We start from the raw sequence: 26,059 nt of genomic DNA, 5'->3' as shown, positions 1-26,059 counted from the left end.
ACACAGCATACACAACAGTAATATTGACTGCAAGAAAGAAATGTCAACAGATTAAAAAATTTGTGGGCGAAAATATTTGTTACAGGATAATTACTTTGTTCTAAAATACAGCCATTAAATAATTAATAATTACAAATAGAAAAATATTAACTTTACAGAAGGAAAACCTGTATCCTCAGATAATTTGGATATAATTATTGAGTTACATCAAGATATTCCTTGTTAAAAGTAAATCATCAAAATAAAAGCTAGGACAAATTGGTTTATGGAGTTATTTAAAGTTTCTGTATCTTTATTGATTTTTCTTATATTTGTTCTACCAATTATTGAAGGAAGGGCATTAAAATTTATTGTTATAACTCTGGATTTCTCTTTCATTATAGTTCTATCAATTTTTGCTCAATATATTTAATATTTTTATTATTAGGCATATATTTGAGATTGCTTTATTATCTTTATTCCTGAACTCTTACCATTGTGATGTTATTTTTTTTACTCTTTTAAAATATTATTTGGTCTAAAATATATTTTCCTTTGCTGTTGATATTGTCATTTCATCTTTTTGTGATTAGTTACTATGGTAATACTTTCCACTTTTTAAAGCTTATTTGTGTCATTATATATACAAATGACTCTTAGGCTCTTGGATCTTGTGTTTATTGGTTTCATAACTCTTAAAAAAATGAAAGTTTTTTTTTTTCCAAATGTGTTGTCGGTTTCATCTCTTTCTGTTCTCTTCTAAGGAACATCAATTTATACATGTTGTGGACTGCTAAACTTGTCTCATGGACTCTTTTCTTTTTTTCCCTTTTCTCCCTGTTTCATTTGAATAGTTTTCATTGCTATGCCTTCATGTTTACTGTTTTCTTCTTTTGAAATATTAAATGTGCAATATATTCTAGATAGTGAATTTTTTATTTTCAACATTATAATTTTCAATTCTAGAAATTTTTTTCTTTTAATACATCCTATATCTACATTGTATTTTTAAATACATGAGATTCAGTTATAATTATTTTTTAAATGGACTCGTCTACTAATTTCAATCTCTCATTCTGGACTGGTTTTAATTGAGTGACTTTTCTATGACCATGGGTTGTATGTTCTGGTTGTCTTTATTCTTGGTAATTTTAACTGGATGCCAGAAATTGGATTTTACCAGGATAAGAACTAGCTATTTTCTATTCCTCTAAATATTGTTGAGTTTTGTTCTGGGATAGAATTAGTTGAAAAGGGTTTAGTATTGTTAGGAGGGACAGGAACAGTAGACAGTACCGTTACTTGTATTTGATCAAATTCTCTGAAAAGAATTTGATTAGTTGGTCTGATAGTGAAGGAAAGTATTTCCAGCTTTGTAGTAGTGATGACCACCTTTGCCTAATTCTTTCAGGTAACTTTTTTCCCAGCCTGTATTAGTTTTCTAATATTCAAGCATCAATTATAATTTAGTTAAATATTCAAGGGGACCCCTTTCAAATCCCCGTGAGCTTTTTTTCTGTGTAGCCCTAGCGTATTCAGTACAATGTCCTATGGATTCTTGCTTCCTTGGTCCTTCATCTCTGTATCCCTCACTTAGAAAGTCTACTTGGCTTCTCCCTGGTTTCCACTCATTTGCTTTGCTGTCAGACATCATGCTCAAGGCACAAACAGGAGCAATAATAGAGTTAACTTTTTAAAAAAATATTTTGTTGTCAGATGCTCAATGTCTTGAAAACACTTATTTCATGTTGTGTCTGTTGAGGTTAAATTCTGCCCCTTTTATTCCAATTTGCCAGGATGTGCAGGTACATATTACTTTTAATGTGATATGTATAACTTTTTTATGAATTAGTTATTATTATTATTATCATTATTTGTGGTGCTAGGGATTGAACCCAGAGCCTTGTTTATGTGAGGCAAGCACTCTATCAACTGATCTATATCCTCAGTTCTATATTAGTGATTTTATAAAAAGTTTTAGAAAAATTTGTTCAGTGATTCTTACAGAGAATTGTAAAAGGCCAACTCCATACAAAGTATTATTCTAGACCAAGGAGATACCTAATTATATACAAAATAAAATTCTTATTTAAATAGTTTATAATCTGACAAACTCAGCAATTCCCCCAACCTCTTAGAAATGCTCTATCTACCTACCTGTCTCTCTGCACAAAGCATCAAGTGGAGAGGCTGCACTATTATTTTAAAAAACTATAAAAAATGTATTCTTTAAAAGCTCCTGGTAAATTTCAAAATTCTTGTTTCTTCCTTCTTGTTTGTATAACTAATTTGAACTTTGGTTCTTATCAAATTATCTTACTTTTAGCTTTGACCCACTGGTTTTCTATTTAGTCTTTCTCAGTTTTCCAGGCCTTTGTCCAAATCTAGAACATTATTTTTTAACTCAGAAACTGAGGATTGAATTAACCATAGTTCTCAGCTCACAGAACTCTATTGATATAAAATCCCTTCCTTGTTTGTCACTGATTCCTTAATATTTGTAAGGGATTTTTTTCCAAGACTCTTGGAAATATCAAAGCTCTTGGATGCTTAAGTTCCTTATATAAAATAGTGTTGTACCTGCATGTAATCTACACATTCCTCCTATACACTTTAAAACATTTCTAGATTATTTATACTATCTAATACAATGCATATGCTACAGAAATAGTTATATTATTTAGGAGATAATGACAAGTATAAAAAATCATTAGCTGTTCAATGAGAATAGGAAAGACAAACATTTTAAAAATATTTTTGAGCCATGTATGTTTGAATCCATTAATCCATCAGGGCCAACTGTATTCTCATTTACTTTAATTTCTACTCCTTTGTTCTCTTTTTCCTTAGTACAACTCTAACATCTTGCTGTTTCTTAATGTCATTAAATAATTTTTATGAATATCATTGTTTTATAAGTAATGAAGACTGCTATGTCTCCAAAACAGATATCCATTGCACACCTTCTACATGTTTAAGGAAATTATATTAGTTCAAAAGATTGCCATCTGTCATGTGAATTACAATGTGTGTGATTCAGTGTTCTGTTACTTTAACAAATACCTGAGAAAAATCAATTATACAGAGTAAAAGTTTATTTTTGGTCAAAGTTTTAGGGGGGTTCAGTCCAAGATCCACTAGCTCTATTGCTTTTGGGCCTGTGGCAAAACAGGGCATCATGGTGGGAGTGTATGCTGGAGCAAAACCACTCACGTGTTCACAGCAGCCGGAAAGTGAAAAGGAGGAAGAGGAAGAGGCTAGGACCCACATTTCCCGTCACAGACAAGCCTCCAGTGATTTGAGGAACTCAAACTAGGCCACACCTCTTAGAGGTTCCCTCACTTCCAAATAGTGCCCAGCTGGTGAACAAGCTTTAATGTATGGTCTAGGTGGTACAATTCAGATCCAAACAATAGCAATTGTCTCAATCCACTCCTTTTTAGCTTCATAACACATAGCAACAAGAGATAACATTTATTACAAAATACTCTAAAATATCTGGCTAACTTTCTGACAAGATCATTTCAAATTTTCCATTTAAAACCTTAGTGATTTCTCCCTGGCTAGATAATTTGTATAACCCAGAAAATGTAACATAAAGCTCTCCTTGATGTTCATTTACTAACAATCTCCATGAACTAATCCAAAGAAAGATGTAGATTTTCAGAGAAATTTCACTTTCCCAGAAAATTTTTTCCAGAATATTTCTTTTTCCCAAATTTTATTTTGTTGCCTGACTAAATTCCTTTCTTGTCCACTGCTTGCAGAAATTTTCTTGTGTATCATTCAAAACAAATGTGTTCAGTGAAAATATTAATTTATCTGTAAAATATTATGCAGAATCCTTCAGTGCAAATGTATGAAACTCTTTTCCTCACTCTTATCACATCAAACTTTTAACATCTACTACAATATTTTTTTCTCCCTTTAACATTGTTGAATCCTCAAAAACAGGGAAATATATGTCCATCACCAATCTTATAAAATCTAGCATAATGCCTAATTAATGCAGGTTTCTAATACATGTTCTTTCAATTTTTAAATTAAATAATCTTTGGTGTAGTTTTACTATGAGTTACTTTTCAAAAGATTTCCGGATGCAAGATTTTATGCTACCAGAAAAGCTGGGAAGCCTAATGTGACCACAATTTGAAGTCCCATTATTTAATAAGGCAACTTTGAGAGGAAACAAAAAGACAAAATCTAAAAAACTTCACGTAATTGCATTTATTTAGCTTTGTAATTAGAACAAACATTTACATCACTGATATCTCTTTTTGGCTCTGCTATCTGGAGACTTTGTCAATGAAAGCTGGGACAATATTAGCAGTATGTGTCTTAGACTGTTTTGTGCTTCTGTAAAGAAAAATACTTAAGTTTGGTTGACTTATAAACAAAAAAGTTTTATTTAACTCATAGTTCTGTAAGAGGTTGGTACCAGCATCTGTTCAGCTTCTGGTTACAGCCTCATGTCATATGGCATGACATGTTAAGAATATTTGTGAGAGTGGTAAGCAGACATAAAGAAGAGGCAAAAAAAAACCAGAATTAACCTTGTTTTATAAGAACCTGTTCTCATGATAACTAATCCAGTTCCATGAGACTCATCTCACTCCCATGAGACATAATCTAGTTTCTTGAGAAAAACACTGATCCATTCTTGAGGGTTGGGCCTTCATGACCAAATTATTTCTGAAAACTTTCAATTAACTCTCCAAATATATACTGAGTATCAAATTTCAACAAGAGTTTTGGTGGGGACAAACCAACGTAGCTTCCTCTTGATTTCCCTAATATCTCAATGGTCTCTGGGCTTTGATACATCAAGATGACTTCACAACATTATAATAACTCCCTTCCTGTACCCTGAAGATACAATCCCCAAAACTTGAAAACTGATAGATAAAATGACCACCCCACTTGAAAATGTTGCTTCATAAATTATAGTAGCAATTTAATTAGAAAATCCAAAACTACACACTTGAGACTGAACTTGTCTAGCTGCACTACTGACATTCTTTTAGTCTTAGCTATGGATATTCCTAAATGTACAACATGTATTCTCTTTAACCTCCTTAATGCTGTGCTTCAAATATGGCATAACATCAGTACCTTTCATTTTTCTCTGATAATATTTCAACTTTTTACATTGACTCACATTGACACATACTCAGTACAAAACACTGTTATAAGAACATAATTAACCACATATCAAATCTCAAATTAACACTTCTTATCAATGATCTCACAGAGTGCAGTTATGTTAGTGCTAGCTAGCCTAATAAATCTATAAACTTGGTGATTTCAAATAATGGACTAATTAGTTTTCACTGAAACTGTGCTGGTTTAGGATCTGAGAAGTTTTCCTAAATTTTCTTAGGGACAAAGGATGGAAGTTTGTTCTACTTCATATCAGAAAGTCCCTGCAATTGTTCTTCTGCCCCTTAAAATAAAATTTGAGCTTTCTTATTACTACTTTTCATTCAAAATACAAATGAGTAAGGATTTTCATTCAACAGATTGGTCTGATACAACCATGAATAACTGCTACATTGTTTATTTTTTTTGAGATATGGAAATGAATTCATTGTATTCAGAATTGAGATAGTACAGAGAACAAAAAAGGAAATGAATGACAGAAACCAGGACCCAAATATGTCTGTGTACTGTTTTGTTTGTTTTCTAGCTTGAAGGGGATTCAGAGATGGGGAGTCCAGTTTCTATGTATACCCACATTTTCACAAAATTTTAGGACTATACTAAAATTGTGTATGTGAGAAACCACACTTTTCCTACCAATATTTATGAAGCAGCACAAATACTTTGAAAACCATATTGCATATAGACTTAGATCATATTCTTAAAATGAGAAATCTTTTTTGCCTGTGTTTCATATAAAGCTATCATAAGATAAAAATGATGGGAGGAAAAAGCTGCAGTCTTTTTTATGGATTATAGTGACCATTTCTTTTCAGTTGAGTCAACCCAATAAATCAATTTTTTTATTAAGTTAAAAATACCTGCTGCTTGTATGCCAGAACTAGGCAATGAAGCAAATTCAGAGAAAAGAGGCTTTGCACCTAGAATGGTAACACATGTGCATTTGAAAATGAATTTAATATTAAAATAAAATATAATATTTGTTACTAAAATATTTGACAATCTTCAATAGGCTATAACAAAGGAAAATATTGAATACCTAGGAGGAAAAACCTCCCCAAATCAGGAAGAGCTAGTTCTTTATATTTCAATATATTTTAAATATGAAAAAGTAATATTCAAAAATAGTTTTCAGTAAATTGACTGATTTAGCTAACCTAAGAAAAATTAAGTCAATTTTGTGGGGCAAAAAATTTTAAAGCCACAAGTATTTACCTAATGGTTTATATACATAAATCTAAGTGGTACAGTTTTAAAACTATACCTTAGACTAAGTAATAACAAAATAAGAAATACATACTTTTATGTTTATCTTTTCTATTAGTCATAATACTTATATGCATTAGCAAGGTTAAATTATGTTATCACACTATACATATATATGTTTACATATACATATGTGTATTCACACAACATACACATATATAATTTTGGTGAGTATAATATTCAGGATTCATTAATACAAAGAGCTTGAAATTAGAATGCACCATAGTTTCTTTTAAATAGTTAAAGAAAGAAAGATTTGGGTGTGGCTCAGCAGTAGCGTGCATGCTTACCAAGAAGTTTCCATAATCTAAATATTTTTCAAGAATTTTGAATTAAAATTCTTGAAACATTGTATTAATATGATGTTATACTAAATCTGTACATGTAATTATAGATTAAAAGTTGAACAAATAAGCTGTTTTCCCCCCCAAATACAAGGGGGAATAAAATCCTGGACTCTATCATATTTATCAATTGAAAAGTACATAAGACACTAGTATAACAGTTCTATCCCAGATAAAATTAACTTATTATATTGCTTTAGCAGAGATTCAAAGATGAAGAGTGATTTAACTCTGACAAATCAATAGAACTCTATGATGCAAAGATATGGAAAGAGGAGGAAAAGAGGCATTTCATATAAAGATTTTATATTTTATGCATAATGTGAAACAATTTAGGGGGAAATTTAAATACTCCTTTCATGCATGTAAAAAATGTTCTTTGAGGAAAATTATGTGCCAAGTTATGTTAATAATCAACACTTCAGTCTATGCCTTTGTGTTAACAGACCTGATTCCTACCATCATGAAGAATGAAGTTTAATGTAGAATATAGACATTAAATAAAGAAGCAAAACTTGAAAATCAACTATAGTCATGTATTTAAAATATGACTAAACACTAAGCAGTAAGATCGAGCAAGGAACTATAATACACTTTAGTTCAGGTTGAGAGAAGTACTAAAAGAAAGAATTCAAAAGTTAAGAGTGGAAACATGAATGTCAAGATAAGTTGATACCAAAATAAATTATATGTTAAAGAGAATTCTCAGCAGCAGTAACATCAAAATCAATAATACTAAGGCTGAAATGGTTTGCATTTTGAAGAATTTCAGAGACTCAACATTTTGTATACAAAGTCCCATAATACCAAATTGATCTAGAGTTCTAGAAAATGAAATACAAGTTCAAATATGTAATTTTCTTTAGTGCACTTCACTTGTAATTTTAGAAATATTAGCAGCAGTAGGTTTCAAAAATAATATTTTCTAGATATAAAGTCACTAATTAGAACAGTTGGATTACCAAAAATAAAAGATTTCTTCTTAGATAATTAACCAAAATTTTACTGTTCTTTTTAGCATCTAACTTTTTGAAATTGAGACTGGGAAAATATTTATTATTTTAAATCAACTTTATTTATGTATAATTTAGTTACAATGCATGGAACTTATTTAATATCATTTATATGAGCTCTGACTGTCATGCATAGGCATAAAATTAGCAGAACATTCAAGATACCAAACATTAACATTCTATGCAAAATTATTGTCGTACTCCTTTGAAGTTACACTCTTCCTTTATATCAGATTCCAAGGCAACCAATAATTTGTTTCCTAATATTATTCTACTTTGCCCCTTCTAGATTTCAAAAATATAACTAAATAGTACCAAGTCTTTTATATCTGACTTCTTTCATATGGTATGGTGTTTTGGGAACTCGTTCTTGAGTTTTATATTGCAGTAGTTTGTGTTTTTTTCATTTTTAAACAGTATTTCAATACAACAATGTACCACAATTTGTTCATGCATTCACCATGGATATATATTAGGATAGTTTGCAGTTTGGACTATGGTAAAATAAAAATATAGCTATGAACATTTGTATATATGCCTCTAGGTAGACTGGGTATGATTTGATTTACTTTGAATAAACACTAGGATAGTAGGATAGTAGTGTTCACTAGGATAGTATCCTAGTGAATAAACACTAGGATAGTAGTCTCAAGCTTGAGAAAGGTGGTGCCATATGTCAGAATAGCTGATTATAGCATGAATCCAAAGATGAGAGAGGTAAGCCTTTAATCGTTCATTGTGATGGTGTAAGGAAAAGGTAAAGCAAAATAAGCAAAATAACCAACTCTCCCCATGAGCAGGTGGATCAACACAGATGTGAAGTCGTCTGTCTGTTAAGGAATCTTCCAACAAAAGGCTTCCAGGTGGGGAGAAAGAAAAGAATATGGGACTTAGAATAGAAAATTACTAAGTAGTGAGGGGAGAAATGTCTTCAAGCTTTCTGCACCTTCCCCTTGTTGTGGCAGTCTTGGTATAGGTTCTTAAAGACCACTATCTAAGAAAAAGAGGTCAATATTTTACTTAGCTTTTTCATGCTGTGACCAGAATAACCAACAAGAAAAACTTAGAGGATGAAAAGTTTATTTTGGGCTCACAGCTTTAGAGGGCTCAATTATATACAATTTGTCAAATATATAGGAATAAAGTCATTTTATATATATATTAATATATATTTTCTTTTTTAATATCTGCAGGCTCTTAATAATAAAACATATTTTTCCAGTTCTTATTTATAGAATATATAGTGATGTCCACTTTTTCACTTCTGATTGGGTTATCTGCACTCTCTCTTACTCATTCTTTTATCAGTCTTCTTAAAGTTGTATTACATCTGCTGTTGTTTCTAAAGTGCCCAATTTTTATTTCATTGTTTTCTTTTCTTCTATGTAATTTATTACTACTTTTGACCTTTACTATTTTTTTTACATATTTGGTTAAATTTTACTTTTCTTACCCTGCATCTGCATTCTGTATGTTAAATTTTTCTTCTATGTGTAGCTCATGATGTGTTTCAAACATTTGATAAATTGTGTTTTTATTATCACTGAATTTGTGTTGTACTTTGTCATTTCTTCAACACATTGGTTATTTAGAATTAGATAGTTTAACCTCTGGTCATTTAACCTCTGGATATACCCTGCTTATTAAGTGTTTTATTGATGTTCATATCTAACTAATTACATTCTGAAAAGAAAGCATATTTGTGATATTTCAATCTCTTAAAGTCATTTTTTCATTTTATGTCAGTGTATAAGGGATTTGATAATTAATATTATTCAATAAATATGACAAGTCCACCATTGAGGAATACAGTTTTGCTTCATATGTGAAACATGTTTTCATCAAACCTACAAATTTGTGCTGTGTTCATTAGTTTACAAAGCCCTAGTCTTTCAGGAATTTGGAAAGGTTATTTCCTGCCAGGACAAGAATGATATTGGAATTGTAGAAACTTAAAGAAAAAGGAATTCAGCTTCTTTTATAAATAATTCAAATGAGATCTGGAAGAGATAATTTTCTTGCATTTAATTTTTAATCTTAATTATTCTTTTTTAAAGATAGTAATAATAAAGAAAATATCCCTAGGTTGAGACAGCTACCCAACCTACACCCCCATATAATTATAAAAGCTCCAAAAAGAAGTTAATTATTTAAAAATTATTATTTGCTCAGTTAAGTTTATATGCATTAAAGCTTTTTGTTTCATCTCCTTAAAAATAAAATTAAAAACAACAATGCACAAGAAAGAACTAGACTTTTTGTGACAAAGAATAAACTTTGGAGATTATTTATAACCATAAGAATTATTGTTAGGAAAGTATTACCCATGAATTGGTAATAAAGAAAAAGTTGTTGGACACTCCTTCAGAGTCTACTGGTTGTCCTTTGTTTTCGAGGTAGGATTATTCAGTTCCTTACAGGGGTGGGTATCTTGAATTTATACTTACCATCAATTACTACATTTTGCAATACTGATAATATCCTATAGAAAACTAATACAAATTATTTTTTGTGAAATAAAAGAAAAAAATTTTTTTTCCTTTTAGTAAGGGGCTTGAAACCAGGGCATCCTGCATGTGAGATAAGTACTTATATTAGTCAGAGTTCTCTATAGGAACAGAATCAACAGGTAGTATGATAATAAAAGGGAATTTATTAGATTGGCTTACATGACCAGCAGCTGAATAGTCCACAATGGTGGTCTGCAGCTGGAGAGCTGGAAGAACCAGTAGCCACTCAATTCAAGATGCAGAAGCCCCAGAACAAGAAAGAGCAACAGTGCTACTCTAGTCTGAGACCAAGGCTTCTGGAATCTACCTAGAGAATCACTGGTAGAGTCTGCTTTGGAAGAGTGAAGAAGTGAAAGTTCTATATCCTGAGACGATGGAAGCAGCAATCCAGAACCGGTTCAAGAAGAGCTTGCATCTACATCTACTTCCTTGTTCTTCCAGCTTTATTCCATCCTATTGGGTGGTGCTGCTCATGCTTAGGGAGGTGCTCCATTCAGTTCACTCTCCCACATACCAGTCATTCCTAGACACACCCTCATTGACACAGCCAGAGGCCTCTGAATCATCAGCATCTCTTAATCCAATCAAGTTGACAATTCAAATTAACCATTACAATATTCTACCACTGATCCACATCTCCAGTTCAATTTCGTATGTTTGAAATACTAATAGTTTCTGGGTTTTGTTCAGCATAGAAAATTGTAACCTCAAACCTGTAGTTTTATTTTGAATGAACATTAGGAAGTGTACTTGAGTATTCATTCCCTCAACCACTATAAAACACTTTCATCTCTAAATCCCTTTAAAGCGGTTTTATCATTCTGCTGGTTCTCTTATTAATTTGTTAATTAAGGTTTTGACAAAGTTTATTCTAAACAAATGAAATATATGATGTTTAACAAATAACTTACTGAAAATCCTAAAAATCATCTAGAAGAAAGGATTTTAAGCAAATGGAAAAAATATTTTAATTACTAATTAAAGATAAAAATATCAAAATAAATTTAAACACTTTTTCAACACTTTTTTAACAGTTCGCTTTTAAAACAATGATATTTAATGTTAATAAATGCTACTGGGTGTTTGTGGTTTTGGATGGTTATTTTCACTTTTCACTCTTTTGAAGTTTCCAAATCTTCCAATATAGGAATGTATTCTTTACATAGCCAGATGATTTTGTTTCAAATTAAATATATGTGTAAAATAGCCTGCAGGACATAATGGAAGATATATTTATCTTTGAGATATTTTTCCTCAAAGTGATGTTTATTTAAAAGTTTATGTAGAAAGGTAACCTGTAGTTTATACAATTTATAGTATAATATTCCTGCTATAATTACCATTGATTATACATTTAATGAAATTTGTGATGATGGACAACTTTGAAACTTAAGAGAAGAATGAAAATAATTATAAAAGGAAGATCTCTTTGCGGAGATGCTGTAGTTTGATGAAATGCTTTAAATAAATACTGCCTTGATTAGTATTTATAGACCACTCACTATTTTATCCTTGTGATTGTACTGATTCTATTTTACAGAAAAAGAAATTGAAGCTTGGAGGACTCTTGTACTAAGATCATAAAGCAATTGAGTAGCCAATTAGTTTCTATCTGTCAGTTTTATGAATCATATACTAACGCATATAATTTTTATTCCCATATGTCTGCAAATGTAATAGAAATATGTTCATGCATGTCTACACCTAACTTCAAATGGAAGCTATATATTGCATGATTTCTGAACCATTTAGCAGGACATCATGTCTCTAGTGAAATCTAAATTGTCTTTCAAACTTGCTGTAAGAACAGTGGTTTCCCCTGATTTTGGAAACATGGTAGTTGGACAGGATAGGGCAGCTATGTGAAGCTGACTGGTTTTGCGGTTGCCACCAGAGGAGGCTCACTTGATTTGGAGCATCTTCAGTTAAAATGGTGATCTAAGTAACAAGCTAACAGCAGGACCAATGTCCTGATTGTATTTGGCTCAAACTTTGAACTTGTGGAATAGTTGGGAAATTTAAGAGGGAGTTCTAAAAGTTAGATCAGTCTTTCTCAAATCTTGTGTTGACCAGAAACTGCATATGCACAACAGAGTAGAATGGGCCTAACCCACTTCCACATTTTTGGTCAAGAGTCTGCATGCAAAGATGTGAAAGAACCCTATGAAAAACAAATACTCAGTTTAACTTGAAAATGATGTCAGTTTTCTCTCCAAATTTGCTGTAAAGAAATATTTTAAAATTTGTATGCCTATTCTGAAATTGTTGAGAATATTTTGCCTTTCCAACCAGTTATATATGGAATAATTACTTGTGAAAAAGCAGATGTTTGATAAGGTGTTGTCTGTTTCTCCTAGACTTGAACTGAAAGTGATGGGTGTGGTTAATTAAATGTATATAATAAAACATGTTGATTACATATTAAAATAAGCCTAACCATGCAAAAACATTAGCTTCACTCATTCAGTGTTAATTTTATATTGAATTTCTAGTATTTATAGCAGAATGATATTACCCTTGGTGAACAGTTCAAAACCTGCTTCTCAGAATGACTTGACTGAGAAGAAAGAAAATGTCTCTTATAAATAACCATGACATACATTCATTACATTACTGAAGACCTATTTCAAAGACTATATGTGAATCATATTGTAACTAGAGCTCACTGGCTTTGAAGAACAACAGGGACTGGGAAAAATGCAAGTGCCAAGCATTAGTAATAAAGTAAATAGTCTATCAGAGAGTTCAGAATAAATAGCCTATTTTCTCACTGGTTAGATTGTAAGCAAGGCGAAGATGAATATAATTCATGTTTTTGCATTTACATTTGTATTACTTTCTAGTGCCTAGGAAAGTGCCTTTATAAATAATTCAGTACTAAAATATAATTAGTATAGATTGAGATATGTAATACATAAATAAGAAAAATAACTGAAAAAAGGACAATGGAAACAAGTTGTCAAGTTTGATAACAACATATGATTAAAGATTTCTGTGTTATCTTTGATATCAATCTGCTTAATAGCCATCTGTTCCTTCTATTGAAAAGTTTTTTTTTCTTCTGTCACTGATCAGTTTTTAACCTTTCAAGATTCAGCTCAAGTTGAAAAACTCAAAACTGAGAATAATGCTGACTAAAGTGTATGTGTGTGTGTGTGTGTGTACTTGTGTTTGCGTGTATGGAGAATAAAATTTTCTCCATGGCATTGTAGTTCAAATAAAATATTGTTGGGAATACAAGACAATAAACGAAAGTAAATACAATAGGAAATGTTTAATACAGTTAATTATTTTAAAAATTGAAGAATTATACTAAATAACTAAACAACAAGCCTATTTTTAAAAAAAATTTCCAATGATGAAACGGTAGATTGATCTACACAGTCATTTTAAATTTCTTATGAAACAAGATGGTACAATAAGATATATAAACTTAAAGTGAAATTCAAAATCAATATTAGTATGTCAGAGTAAAATGTTTCTCTTGAACTCCTACTGACTGCAATTTTTTCATTATTGTTTATCTTTCACATATTTCTTCTCTAAAAGACAATAAAAATAATACAGTCAAATTTTTAGGAAAATTAACAATGTAGTGTAATTATTACTTAAAAATTTAGAACTTGGATGAAGTCTATGTATAATAACCTTCACTACCTCAATATATCTATTTGCATTGACAAAATTTGTAGACCTTAATAAATACCATGAGATTATCCAATTTTCATTCCCAAAATGTTTTGCCTGGATTTTCTTAATACATTTCATTATTTTTGTGTTTCAGTTTGAAATTACAAAAATAGAACTTTTAAAGTGATAAGAGAATAAAATCACAGACAATAAAAAAGTAGTAGGCAATAAGAAATAGTATGAACAATAACCAAATATTTTTGCCACCCACACATACTTCATAAGAAGAAAAATGACAGATTTTTGTTAATCTTGATCAAATCATAAATTCCTACCATCAACACATCACTTCTAATATGTGTCAGAATCATCAGGGTGATTTCTCAATTAACTGTAATGAGTGATAGCCCTCCTGTGGTACATAGCTAAGGAACACCAGATGAATATTAACTATGATGTTGATTAAAAAGTTGTAAGAGCAGAATCAGAGTTTGTCAGTTTGTCAGCACACTAGCATACAACCTTTTCTTTGTCAAGTCAGATCAAATAATGAAATTTAGCAAGAAGCTTTGTGTATATTCCCAAGCTGTCAACCATTTGTGTGGTGAACTATTGGAAAAACAAACAAACAAACAAAAAAACCCCAAACACATATATATGCTGATCATGATGTGCTTGGGTAAAGAAATGCTAAGAAAAACCACTGTTGCAATTATCCTCCTGTTTATGAGAAAGTCAATTATCATTACATAGATAGCAAAATATAAGCCAGAGAACTAATGAAATGAATGTACTGAAGAACGATTCTAGACTATATTTTGGATATAAGTGCATGCTTTTTAAAACAGAAAATAAACATTTTAATAATAAGTGAAAATATTTGACAAGATTTATAAGCAATTTAAGCTTCCACTGGCATTGCTGTAAACTTTGTCAGATAGATGTTGTTTATTTGTTTATTATCAAAGGGAATATTTAGACAGAGTCTTTGATTATAAGTGTCAGAAGCATTTTATCTTATGTCAGAATATGCCAAAGAACAATTATGTTAGTTTGTCAAGGATGTCTCTGCAGATGTGTATTGCACATAGAATGTAAGCAGTAGCCACATTCTAAATTTGTCAAGGTATTGCCGCAGTATTTTTTTCTTATACTAAAATGAAATAGGATAAGGTATTCATGATATCAAACCTTGTTTTATAATTGTATATACTATAATCTGTTTTATGACAATAAACATTGAAATCTGATGTCATTTTATGTAGTTTTTACCAAATATAAATTCTTAGAATGAATTTGCTAATGTAGAATTTAATTATATGTGGATCCAGTGTTTCTATATCAAAAAAAGAAATTCTAAGTAAAATTTAAAAGGATTTTTCTTTTCAGAACACATCAATTCCTGTTACACTTGTAAAGACTTTTGGGGGTCTATATAACTTCAATTATTTTAATAATTCTCCATACTTCTTAAAGATTGCAATCCATAATTCTTTTCTAAAATCTGTTTTGTTGATTCTCTGAAACTAGATGTCACATCTCCCGTGGGTTCTATACCTACTTTTCTCTTACTGGTTTAGTTCCTGTTTTTCTATAATATATTTTAAAATAATTTTTAAATGAAAGTTATATGGCTAATAAAGGTCTGAATCCTAGGGAAATGGCACATAAAATTCTAAATCCACTGTTACACTTGACTTATCTAAGAATAAATTTTAGAGTAAAAATTATTTAGTTTTTTTAAACTTACATGTTATTCAGAGAACCCTCTCTAAATGTGTTTACTGCCCTTGTGAAAATTTTTCTCATATTTTCCATTTAAAATTTTGGTTCATTCCATTTTCTCTATACTCTTTTTCCAGATAGATCCTCTTTTTAACTTTTATTCATAGTATATGTGTCTTTACTGTATTGTGAGTTTTTAAAAATATTCTAAACACTGATTTTTAAATCTTAATTAGTAATATCTAAATATATTTGTTCTGCTAGTTATTATAGAATTCTGTTTTATTATGGTTACAATATCTTCTTTAAAATATCAGTTAAATTTAATTATTCTTCTTGCCAGCAGTCTTTTTCTCCTAGATGTTAACTTTTGTCTTCTTTTTGAATCATGTTTACCTTTTATGCTGTAGATTTCCTCAAATAACTGATATTTCTCTATTTTACTATACAAATAAATTGTATGATCAAAGTTTGGAGTTCTATGCATAGGTTTGACCAAATACCTAGTTTTCTTTATAGACTTTTAATGGTACTGACCTTGAAACTATGGAATTCCTAGATTCTCCTATGTGGATTTCTTTCCTCTATACCATCAATGGTATCACCTTCAGTTTTAGATTTCACAGAAAAGAACAGTTAAAGCACTTTGATTATAACCCTCAAACACTAACACTGATTCTTGGTCTATAGGTTCAATCTGGCTAAACACCTATCTTTGTCTATAATTGCTGTCACACTGCCATAAAAACATTGAATAGTTGTAACAGACTATATGGCCCCAAATATTTTACATCCTGCCTTTTGTTTCTGCCAACTCTTGGTTTAAGGAAAAAATGTCTCATTGCTTGATTTTCCATGCTTAGTGTGTAAAGGAAAATTGTAATGGGAAACAAGGTTTCACTGATTAGAGTTTGGGCTAAACCTTTCTTCCCACACTTATATACAACTCTCCTTTCCTTGCTTATTCTTGTCCTGAACATGTTGAGCTTTCAGGATAGATCAGTTCCCTTGTTATTCAGAATTCCTTCAGTGTAATCTAGGAAAAATACTCCCTTGTCTTCTCCAGGTTCAACATTTAGTAGCTATGATACAGACCACTGAAATTATGTAATGATACCCCTCCATATCGCCCAATGAACTTGGGGAATAAGTGGAACACAGAAAAAATTTGAGGCTCCTGCTGCTTGTTCTGACCAGAGTAGTAAAGTCATTTGTCTCTGACCCCATGTATGTGTCTTCTACTAACATTCAGAGAACAAGTTCAGGACAACATTATCTTTTAAAAATCTTTGACTCTGTCAGTTGTGGTGATGAGGTCAAGATACTGACAGAGAAATGACTTTCTAAAACAGAAACAACAACTAATCTCACAAGGTAGATAAAGGGATATGAGAGAATACTTGGTGATTCAGTTGTGTGCTTTCATTCACTGTGATGGGTGGGATAATGTTCCCTCTGTCCTACCTCTTATTGAAAGGGAGAAGCAAGAAATAGGATTGACTCAAACTGCCTAAATTGTTTCTGTCTTCTCCAGGCAGGAAGAAAATGGCCATTATCATGACAGTGAATCAGCAAACTCCATATTCCCATTTGAAACGTGGGTTGTGACTGCCAAATCACAGGGTACCCAAAGGTACCATAAATTACATTGCCGGGCCCCATGGCACATGCCTGTAATCCCAGCAGCTCAGGAGGCTGACAGGAGAATTGAGAGTTCAGAGCTAGCCTCAGCAACGGCAAGGCGCTAAGCAACTCAGTGAGACCCTGTCTCTAAATAGAATACAAAATAGGGCTGGGGACATGGCTCAGTGTTCTAGTGCCCCTGAGTTCAATCCCTGGTACCAAAATTATAAATAAGTAAATAAATAAATAAATAAATAAATAAATTACATTAACAACAGAGACTTTGCTACATAGTATAAAACTTTGAATATACCAAAACACTGGAAATCATGTACTTGAAGCCAGGCATTTGCTGAGGGAAATCAAAAACAAATGTTAACTGGTGTGGAACTAATCTTGCTTCCACACACCTGCTTGTTTTTGTTTTATTGTTTGCTTATTTTCAGATCCCAGATTAAATGTGAACTTTATGAGGTCAGGGATTTGTCTCTATTATATTCACTGCTATATTTCCAGGACTCAGAACAGTATCTGGAACAAAGCATTAATTTATGTACATTTGCTGAATGAATCTAAATAGTGTGCTGCATAAAGGAAACTGCTGACTTAATATGGCAAACTTGTCCCATGTGTAAAGCACTCACCTTGTCTTTCCCCACCTTTGCTATGACAGCACAGACCAAGTAGTTATGTGTTTCTCAAAAAACTAACCAAATTGCATTGCCAGGAAAGCACTATTGTTAGTGGAAAAGAAAAGGAAAGGAAAAAAATTTCAGAGTAGTGAGTAAAAGCTAAAGATAGAAAAGTTCTTATAAAAGAGTTATTATTGTATATTGATGTAAGTATAAGTAAGCATCAGAGTCCTGGATTTAAGGTTTGCAGAAGTTATTCAGGCTGGTAGGTAGGAAAGGAGGAAGGAAAGAAAGAAATGAAAGAAGAAAGAAAATGTGATTTTAAAAACATGAAAGATCAGACAAGAGGACCTATTTAAAGAAATTATAGTAGAAGAAAATAGATTTAGGGAAGGGAGAAAGTTCAGAAACCAATATTCAGGAATGTTTTAACAATGCCGTAATTGAGGACATGACTCCTTAGGTAGAAATAACTTACATAATCTGAAGCCGCATAGATACACCTTGTTTTATACTTATTCACATTGTAGTATAACTGCATACTATAAAAGCAAATAGAAAATGCAAGTAGTTTCTGAGGGAAAATACATATTGCTTACAAAATTGTGACACAGCCACAGCAAGTTTTCTGTCAATCACAGTATGTGATAGAAGAAATCTTTCAACCTTCAATACCCAGATAAACTCAATTTGAGTATTGAAGGTGAAATAAACGTACTTCGAACATATGAATGGTAAAATTCAGCCTGAACCCAGCATAAAATGATGAACTTCAGAAAAAAAATGTAGACACTAGAGGGAAGGAGATGATTAAAGATATTAGTAAACTTGAATCAAACAACATTACCCTATGTAAATTTATGATTACACAAATGGTATGCCTTTACTCCATATGCAAACAGAGAAACAACATGTATCCCATTTGTTTACAATAAAAAAAGAGATATTAGTAAACTTGCCATTAAATCTAAATATATATTCTGTATAAATAATGGATACAGTGTTAATTTTGTTATGATTCCTTTTATTTACATTTTAAAATTTCTTTGCTTCCTTCTGAAGGATGGATCTGTTTTATTTCCTTTCATAAAGAAGACTCCTAGGATTTTTATCCCTCATTTTTATTGATTTAGTCATCCTCCATTTATTTTTACTTCAAAATTAGGTTACCAAGATTCATAATTTTTAAATTAGTATCTGTCGTCCTCCTCAGCAGGTTAAATATTTTAATATCATTTTCTTTCTGCCCTCACCATGTCCCCTACAATTTTCTGTTATTCTTATTTGAGATTTCAGCCCAGTATTTTTTAAGCAACCCTTCATTAAAATATCCATTATGTTGTTTACAAATTTACAGCTCAATTATACACAAAGGTTGAGAAAAAGAAGGAAGAAAAATGAGGAAATTAAAATATGGATTGCATGCTGTTTGAGGTCATATTATTCACTGCACAGTGGAAACAGTGTAACCTTATTGGACTAAATAGTAATCCTAAATTTGTGCATCTCTAATTAAATTATAGTATATACCAAAAAAATACCAAACAGTGTGTGGTACAAATAGTAGAAATTTGTTTTTGGTAATTGGAGACTGGGAAGGCCAAGATCAACTGCCAACAGAGGAGAGAGGGCTTCCTGTGCTTGGCACAATGATGGCTTCTCCATGTCCACACATGGAGGCCTAGGCAAGGCAACTCTCGGCCACCTTTCCTGTGTGAGCACTTTCAATTTTAAAGTCTACATCCATGATGATATATTGTTCAAGTTAGCTTTCCCTATAAACTTATGTCCCTAAAATCAAGTCTATATTTTAAAAAATAATTTTTAATGGTATAATGAAAAAGTTATGTGTTTGCAAATATTTCAAGAAATGAAATTGATTCCACCATTTTCTATGTTCATGATCCATAGTAATCCTTTCTCCATTCATCAAAGAAGCAAGAAAATACCTATGTAAAGCAAATACACTACCCACTCACTCAGTAAATTTGTATGCTGAGCTAGGAGTGACTTTATCTTATAAACCTGGGCAAAATCTCTAACAAAAGTATGGTTTAGTCATGTTGCATAATTGCTTAAAGAAATAAATAGCAGTAACATTTCAAATTAAAGTAGCTTAATTGTGACTAAATATTTCTTTTCATTATTAACACATATTAATAGTCCAAAATAATGGGTTTCACTGTGACATTCACATATATGCATAGATCATGCCTGTTTATCTTATCTTCTGCCCTCTTCTGTCTCCCCATCTCTCTCTTCTTCCCTAGAACCCCTTCCCCTTTTCCTGAAAATCACTCTTCTACATTCAGGTTTGTGTGTGTGTGCGCATGTGTGTATGTGTATGTGTGTTTCTTTTTAGTTTCCACATGTGTAGAGAAAACACACAATACTTGTCTGCATCTGGCTTATTAAGCTTAACACAGTGTCCTTCATTTTCATACAAATGACAGGATTTCATTTTTCTTTATGACTGACTAATATTCTATCCAATGTATATGCTTTATCCATTCATTTGTTGACAGGTGCCTAGGCTGGTTCTACAAGTTTGGTAGTATGAATAGTAATCATGGTACGAGTTTCTTTTTTTGTATGCTGATTTCATTTCCATGGGATATATGCTTAGGGGTGGTATGGCTAAATCATAGGATATTTCAATGTTTAGTTTTTTTTAAAGACTCTCCACACAGTTTTTCATAGTGACTGCACTAATTTACATTCTTACCATATCCTTGCCAGCATTTGTTATTCTTTTTATATTAGCCATTCTGACGGAGGTGAGATGGAATCTCACTGTAGCTTGGATTTATAGTTTCCTGATGGCTAAGGTACTAGGCATTTTTCATATATTCATTGGTCATTTGTAGTTTCTTTTAGATCTATTGAGAATATTTGCTCATATTTTGATTAGATCATTTATTTTTTTGATGCTGAGTTTTTTGAGTTATTCATGTATTCTTGATATCATTTCTCAGTCAGATGGATATTTGGGGAAGACATTCTCCAGTTCTACAGGTGTCTCTTTACTCTACTGATTGTTTCCTTTGTTGTACAAAAGCTTTTTAATGTGATGTGACCCTATTTATCAATTCTCACTGAGCCCTCTCACTCGTGAGGGCTCAGCCCTTATGACTTAATCACCTCCCAAATGCCCATCTCATAGCCCTGTCATGATAATTGAATTTCAACACATGAATTTTGTGGAGGACACAAACTCTATAGTAATAACCAATCTGAAAGGAAATTTAACATTCTCAGTTTATTAAGCTGTCATGACATACAAAATACATCAGGAAGAAGTCATATAATATATGAGTATTATATATTGAAATGCTATAAATAACTGATTAAACTTGTGTAACTGAGTTTTATTCAATTTTATAAATATATCTAAGAGCATATGCTTTGCTATTTATAAGATGATTAACTTTTAAGATAGAATCATCTCTGGTTTCATTCAACTTAGCACATGTAAGTGCCCTTTTCTGACACTTTGGAATGTTGTTTTACTGATTTAAGAAAGTGTATATTATATACTTTAAAATTTCACAAATATTTTATATTTTAGTTTATTTTTGTGTATCATTGTATGGAAATAAAACATAGAAATGATTAGTCAAAGAGTATACTATAGCATTAAATATATTCTATTTTATGTTTATTTTTTCTATTGATAGAATGATAACAATGTTAAAGGCTATTTAACAAAAATGATAGAGAGTAAATTTCAAATGCTTTTAAAAAGATCACTTAAATTAATAATACTTCACAGTTTGTGTACTACATTAATTCACGTATTCCCTCACCATGCTGTTTATTAGGTTTTCTGAATTTTTTCATGTTATAACTGAAAGTTTGTAACTTGTTACCAAAATGTCCTTTTCTCTCACCTCCCTGACTCTAGCAATTGCCATTCATACTCTCCAAATTCAGTTTTTCAGATTCCACAAACTCATGATACCCTGCAGTTCTGTTTCTTTTGTTTGTTTGTTTGTTTGTTTGTTTATTGGTACAGGGGATTTAACCCTGGAGTGCTTAATCACTGAACCACATCCCCAACCCTTTCTATTTTTTTATTTTGAGACAGAGCCTGGCTAAACTGTTTAGGGTCTCACTAAATTTCTGAGGCTGGCTTTGAACTTGTGGGCCTCCTGCCTCAGCCTCCCGAGCTGCTGGGATTCCAGGCATGTGCCACCTTGCTCAACTACTGTAGTATTTTTCTTTGTATTATTTCACTTACGATAATGATGTCAAGGTTCATCCATGTTGTCAAAAATGGCAAAACTTCTTGTTATTTTAAAAGGCAGAATAGTTTTTCAATTTGTATATATGTGGCTTGTTCCTGTGAGATCTAAGTCCAACAGTTTCTTTCACTCTGCCGCACCTTCTCCATCCCATTTAGTTCAACCTGGCAGCGTCTCTGGTGGTGCATACCCAGCGTGGATTCTGTTGGGGTATCCGAATCAGTTTATGAATGACACTCACACTGCTTTATAAAATGTTTCTTCAGCCACAACCTCAGTGTTCTCTACAGAACAAACTTTCTTGTCTTCTGAAATATGTGTGGGTTTCTTTTCTTTTACTCTAATTCCATCACTCTTCCTGTACAGTTGTCAGAGTAGAATTTATCAAGTGTGTATCATGCTATAGTAACTTCCTTTACATAACAGTATAAAATTTAAAAATCAAACTTTTTTAAAAATGACATATAATTCATTCTTACTTTCAGTCTTTTTCCCCCCTCTTATGTGCTTAGATATAGTATGATTCTCTCTCTTCTTACATGAATTTATCCCTATAATACCATTTACTGTTTATTCTGGAAGAATTTTTATTCATTCTTATTGTTCTGTCAAATTTTTTTTTTTGTGTGTGTGTGTGTGTGGTTGTGTGTATGTGTGTGTGTAAAGCTTTCATTAAACATTTTCTTTCATAATCTTTCTCTTTAGGTTCAATCAGTTATAAACATTCAAATGTACTGTTTTTCCTATTATGATCAATTTAGCGTATGTAACAAAATGCACTTTAATTTTTCATTATACCAAAACTAAATATTACTAATCTAAATATCAAAACAATGCTGCAACTTTATGTCAAACTTAACTTATAAGTTAAAAGTAAACTGCTATTACTAAAATAACTTACAAATTATATTTCCCCTAGAACTATACAATAATTTATCTTATGTTTTGACTATCTGATATGTATTATATTCTTTTTTAATGAAGTAGGACCCTAAAGTAATTTTTAAAGTTTATATTTAAGAACTATTTTAGAGCTCAGGACATAAACACATTTACAGGATAATTCCCTTAAAATGAGATGATTTGTACACTAAATTTATTTCAAATCATTTTTCAAATAATGCAATTTTTCTTCATGTTTTTTGTCATTAGTTATTATGAAATCAAAACTACTAAATTATTTTGTTGAAAGCATCAAAGAATTTCTCTCAAAATTTTAAGATTTTTGATAATTATAATAAATATGAATTTGCAGACTTATTCAAGCTATTCTCTCTTTTCTAATCAACTTTGGTAAGTGCTGAGCAAGTTGCCAATGATGCAAAGGTAAGTAGCATGTATTTTCTAAAATCATGAACAGACACAGGAAAGAGAAATTATATGGCGTGTAAGATCCTATGATGGTGGTAAAACATGATAGAATATAAGTAAAATAGAACGGTGTTCAAAGCTGTACAGTACAGATTACTGAATGATAGATACATAATGTCCTAGTCACCTCCTCAAGCACCCTCCTTATAATAGGTAGAGAGGATCTTGAATGATACTTTTATGTAAAGGAATAATGAGTTTCTTCAGTAGAAACACACACACACACACACACACACACACACACACACACAGTCAGAAAGGATTTCTAGTTTTGCCCGTGTTAAGAAAGCTTACATTGGATCAACTTTCCTTCTGAAGTAATTCTAAATATTAGAAAGATGTTAGCGCTATTAAATTACAGCTTACTAACCCTCAAAGAGCATCAACTTAGGCAGGAGTTGAGGTGTTAAATACATTAGAAATCAAAAACATGAGGGTAGACCACACTCATCTTGGATTTTTTTGCTAATGGAAATTTTTTACAGTTCCAAGTTTATTAAAAAAGAGAATCCAAAGATCAGATGGCAATATTTTTGAACAAAAGAAACTGAGATCAAAGTTTGGGCTGAAAATTTGCAAGAACTCACAGAATTGTGCTGCAAGATTTTCAAAATATCCCCTCTGATTTGTTTGGCTCACTCCTACTCTGTTCATGGGGGTGGGGAAGATCCTAAGAAACAGCAGAAAACAGTAGCTGTGAATATGGGTTAAAAAAAATTGAAGGTTATATTTTTAAATTTCGTAGGAGTATCTGAATATACTAGATAATTGCCAAAAACAATTACCTTAGATGATCTTAAGTTAAATAAAAAACAAATACCAAATAATTTTAAGAGCAATATTATAACCTTGATTAAATTTTCAGAGAACATTGTATTTCATATGGGTTCCAGATGAACCTTCATCTTTGATATTAAGTCAGTGGAACCTACAAAAGAAGAATGCTGTAGACATCAAGAGTTCTCCAGTCAGCCCTGACCTTTCTCTGTAAAATTAAAATAGGTTCACTCTCCCCTCTGTGGGGCTGTAACAAAATTGGCCTCAGGAGGAAGAATATCAATGCTCTGGGAAGGGTAAGTTATAGAGAAAATATTAAAAATAAGTAGTGACCTAATTTTTTTATATAAGAAAACTGTCCAATAATATTAAAAGGCAATAAAGATATTAAGATGAAAATTTAATATTATAATTAGTGCAAAAGAGATTTATGATAGATGCCCACATTTTGGGTACAGATGTAAGGTGTAAATGGAATGAATTGTCATTCTGTAAATTTTTTCTCTCAGACAAAATATCTGAAAGATGCCAAATAGTTATAAGGCCAGATTTTCATAGTTTTTAATTATATAGGGACTTCCTTTATAAATTATTCCTTTCTATTTTCTAATGGTGTTTTCCAGTACATATGAAAAGAGGTTATATCAGAAAAATATTTTCAATTAACTATGTAATTCCTTTACCTGCAAATTAGAATATGAATATAATTTTATAATATGATGCAGCTTTGACTCCAATGACATTGGTTGCTTTATTTTGATATTATACAGCTTGAAATCAGTCAAATAAATATGTTTATTTGGGTTGTCAGGGAACAAATGATTGGCATCAACCATCAGTGTGCATTAAGCTCAAGCTTTGGCATGACTTACTTTAGAAAAAGCCAAACTTAATAAATGTTACGTAGCCTGCCAGTTGTTTCATTGTAAGATATGAGAGATTCTTGTGAGAATAATGTGTTATAAGCAAGGTCAGTTGCATTCCTTTAGGAGTCTTCATTGCTCAATATATCACAGCTACAAAATGATAATTTCAAAATAATTATTTTATTCTCTATGTTATGTTCACTTCCAATTAGTCTGTGCAAAATAAAAAGTCTGTTGGTCTGATTTCAAAATATAATATTTAGCTTTAATTACTTGGGATGTAAGAAAGGCAGATGGAGGGGAGATCAGAATGAAAAGTTACAAGCAGTCAACACCAGAGTGTCAAAATTCACAGCCCCTTGGCAAACAGGAGATGAGAAGGAAGGAGCCAGACTTGACCAACAGAGATAAACCCTGTACATAGAAAAGGCACTCTATCCAAGGGGACTTTCTTGCCACAAGAGAACATAGGGAGGTGGGGACAACTAAAGGTGTATTTGTTTAAATAAAGGTAGGAGACAGTAAAAACTAGGTGAGCTTTGGGAAGACTATACACCTCATAGTACTCAGCCAATGAAGAACCAGGGGAGGGACCTTGTTCTCTAGGGGATAAAATGCTAGTTTACCAATTTGTGTGTCCCTGACCACCAGGTACCCAATCTTGCAAGTCCATCATGTGGTAAAGCCTTGCTTCTGCTGTACCTCCTTTCTCTTACTCCATTCTTTGGGTTTGAACAGGTGAGGACATTTATCTCAAGTTGAAGGCAACTTCAGTAGTAAATCAGAAGTGCGATCAATATAAAAATAGGTGTGCCTTACTATTCGTTTCTTCCAGGACGATACTCTAGAATATAGGAACACTTTTGTACCCCTCCCTTTTTATTGTTATCTCTAATTATATGAGCCAAAAAACCAAAAA

Source organism: Sciurus carolinensis, chromosome 3, assembly GCF_902686445.1.
Source record: "Sciurus carolinensis chromosome 3, mSciCar1.2, whole genome shotgun sequence".
NCBI classification, from domain to species: domain Eukaryota; kingdom Metazoa; phylum Chordata; class Mammalia; order Rodentia; family Sciuridae; genus Sciurus; species Sciurus carolinensis.
Note: the sequence above shows the minus strand (reverse complement) of the source record.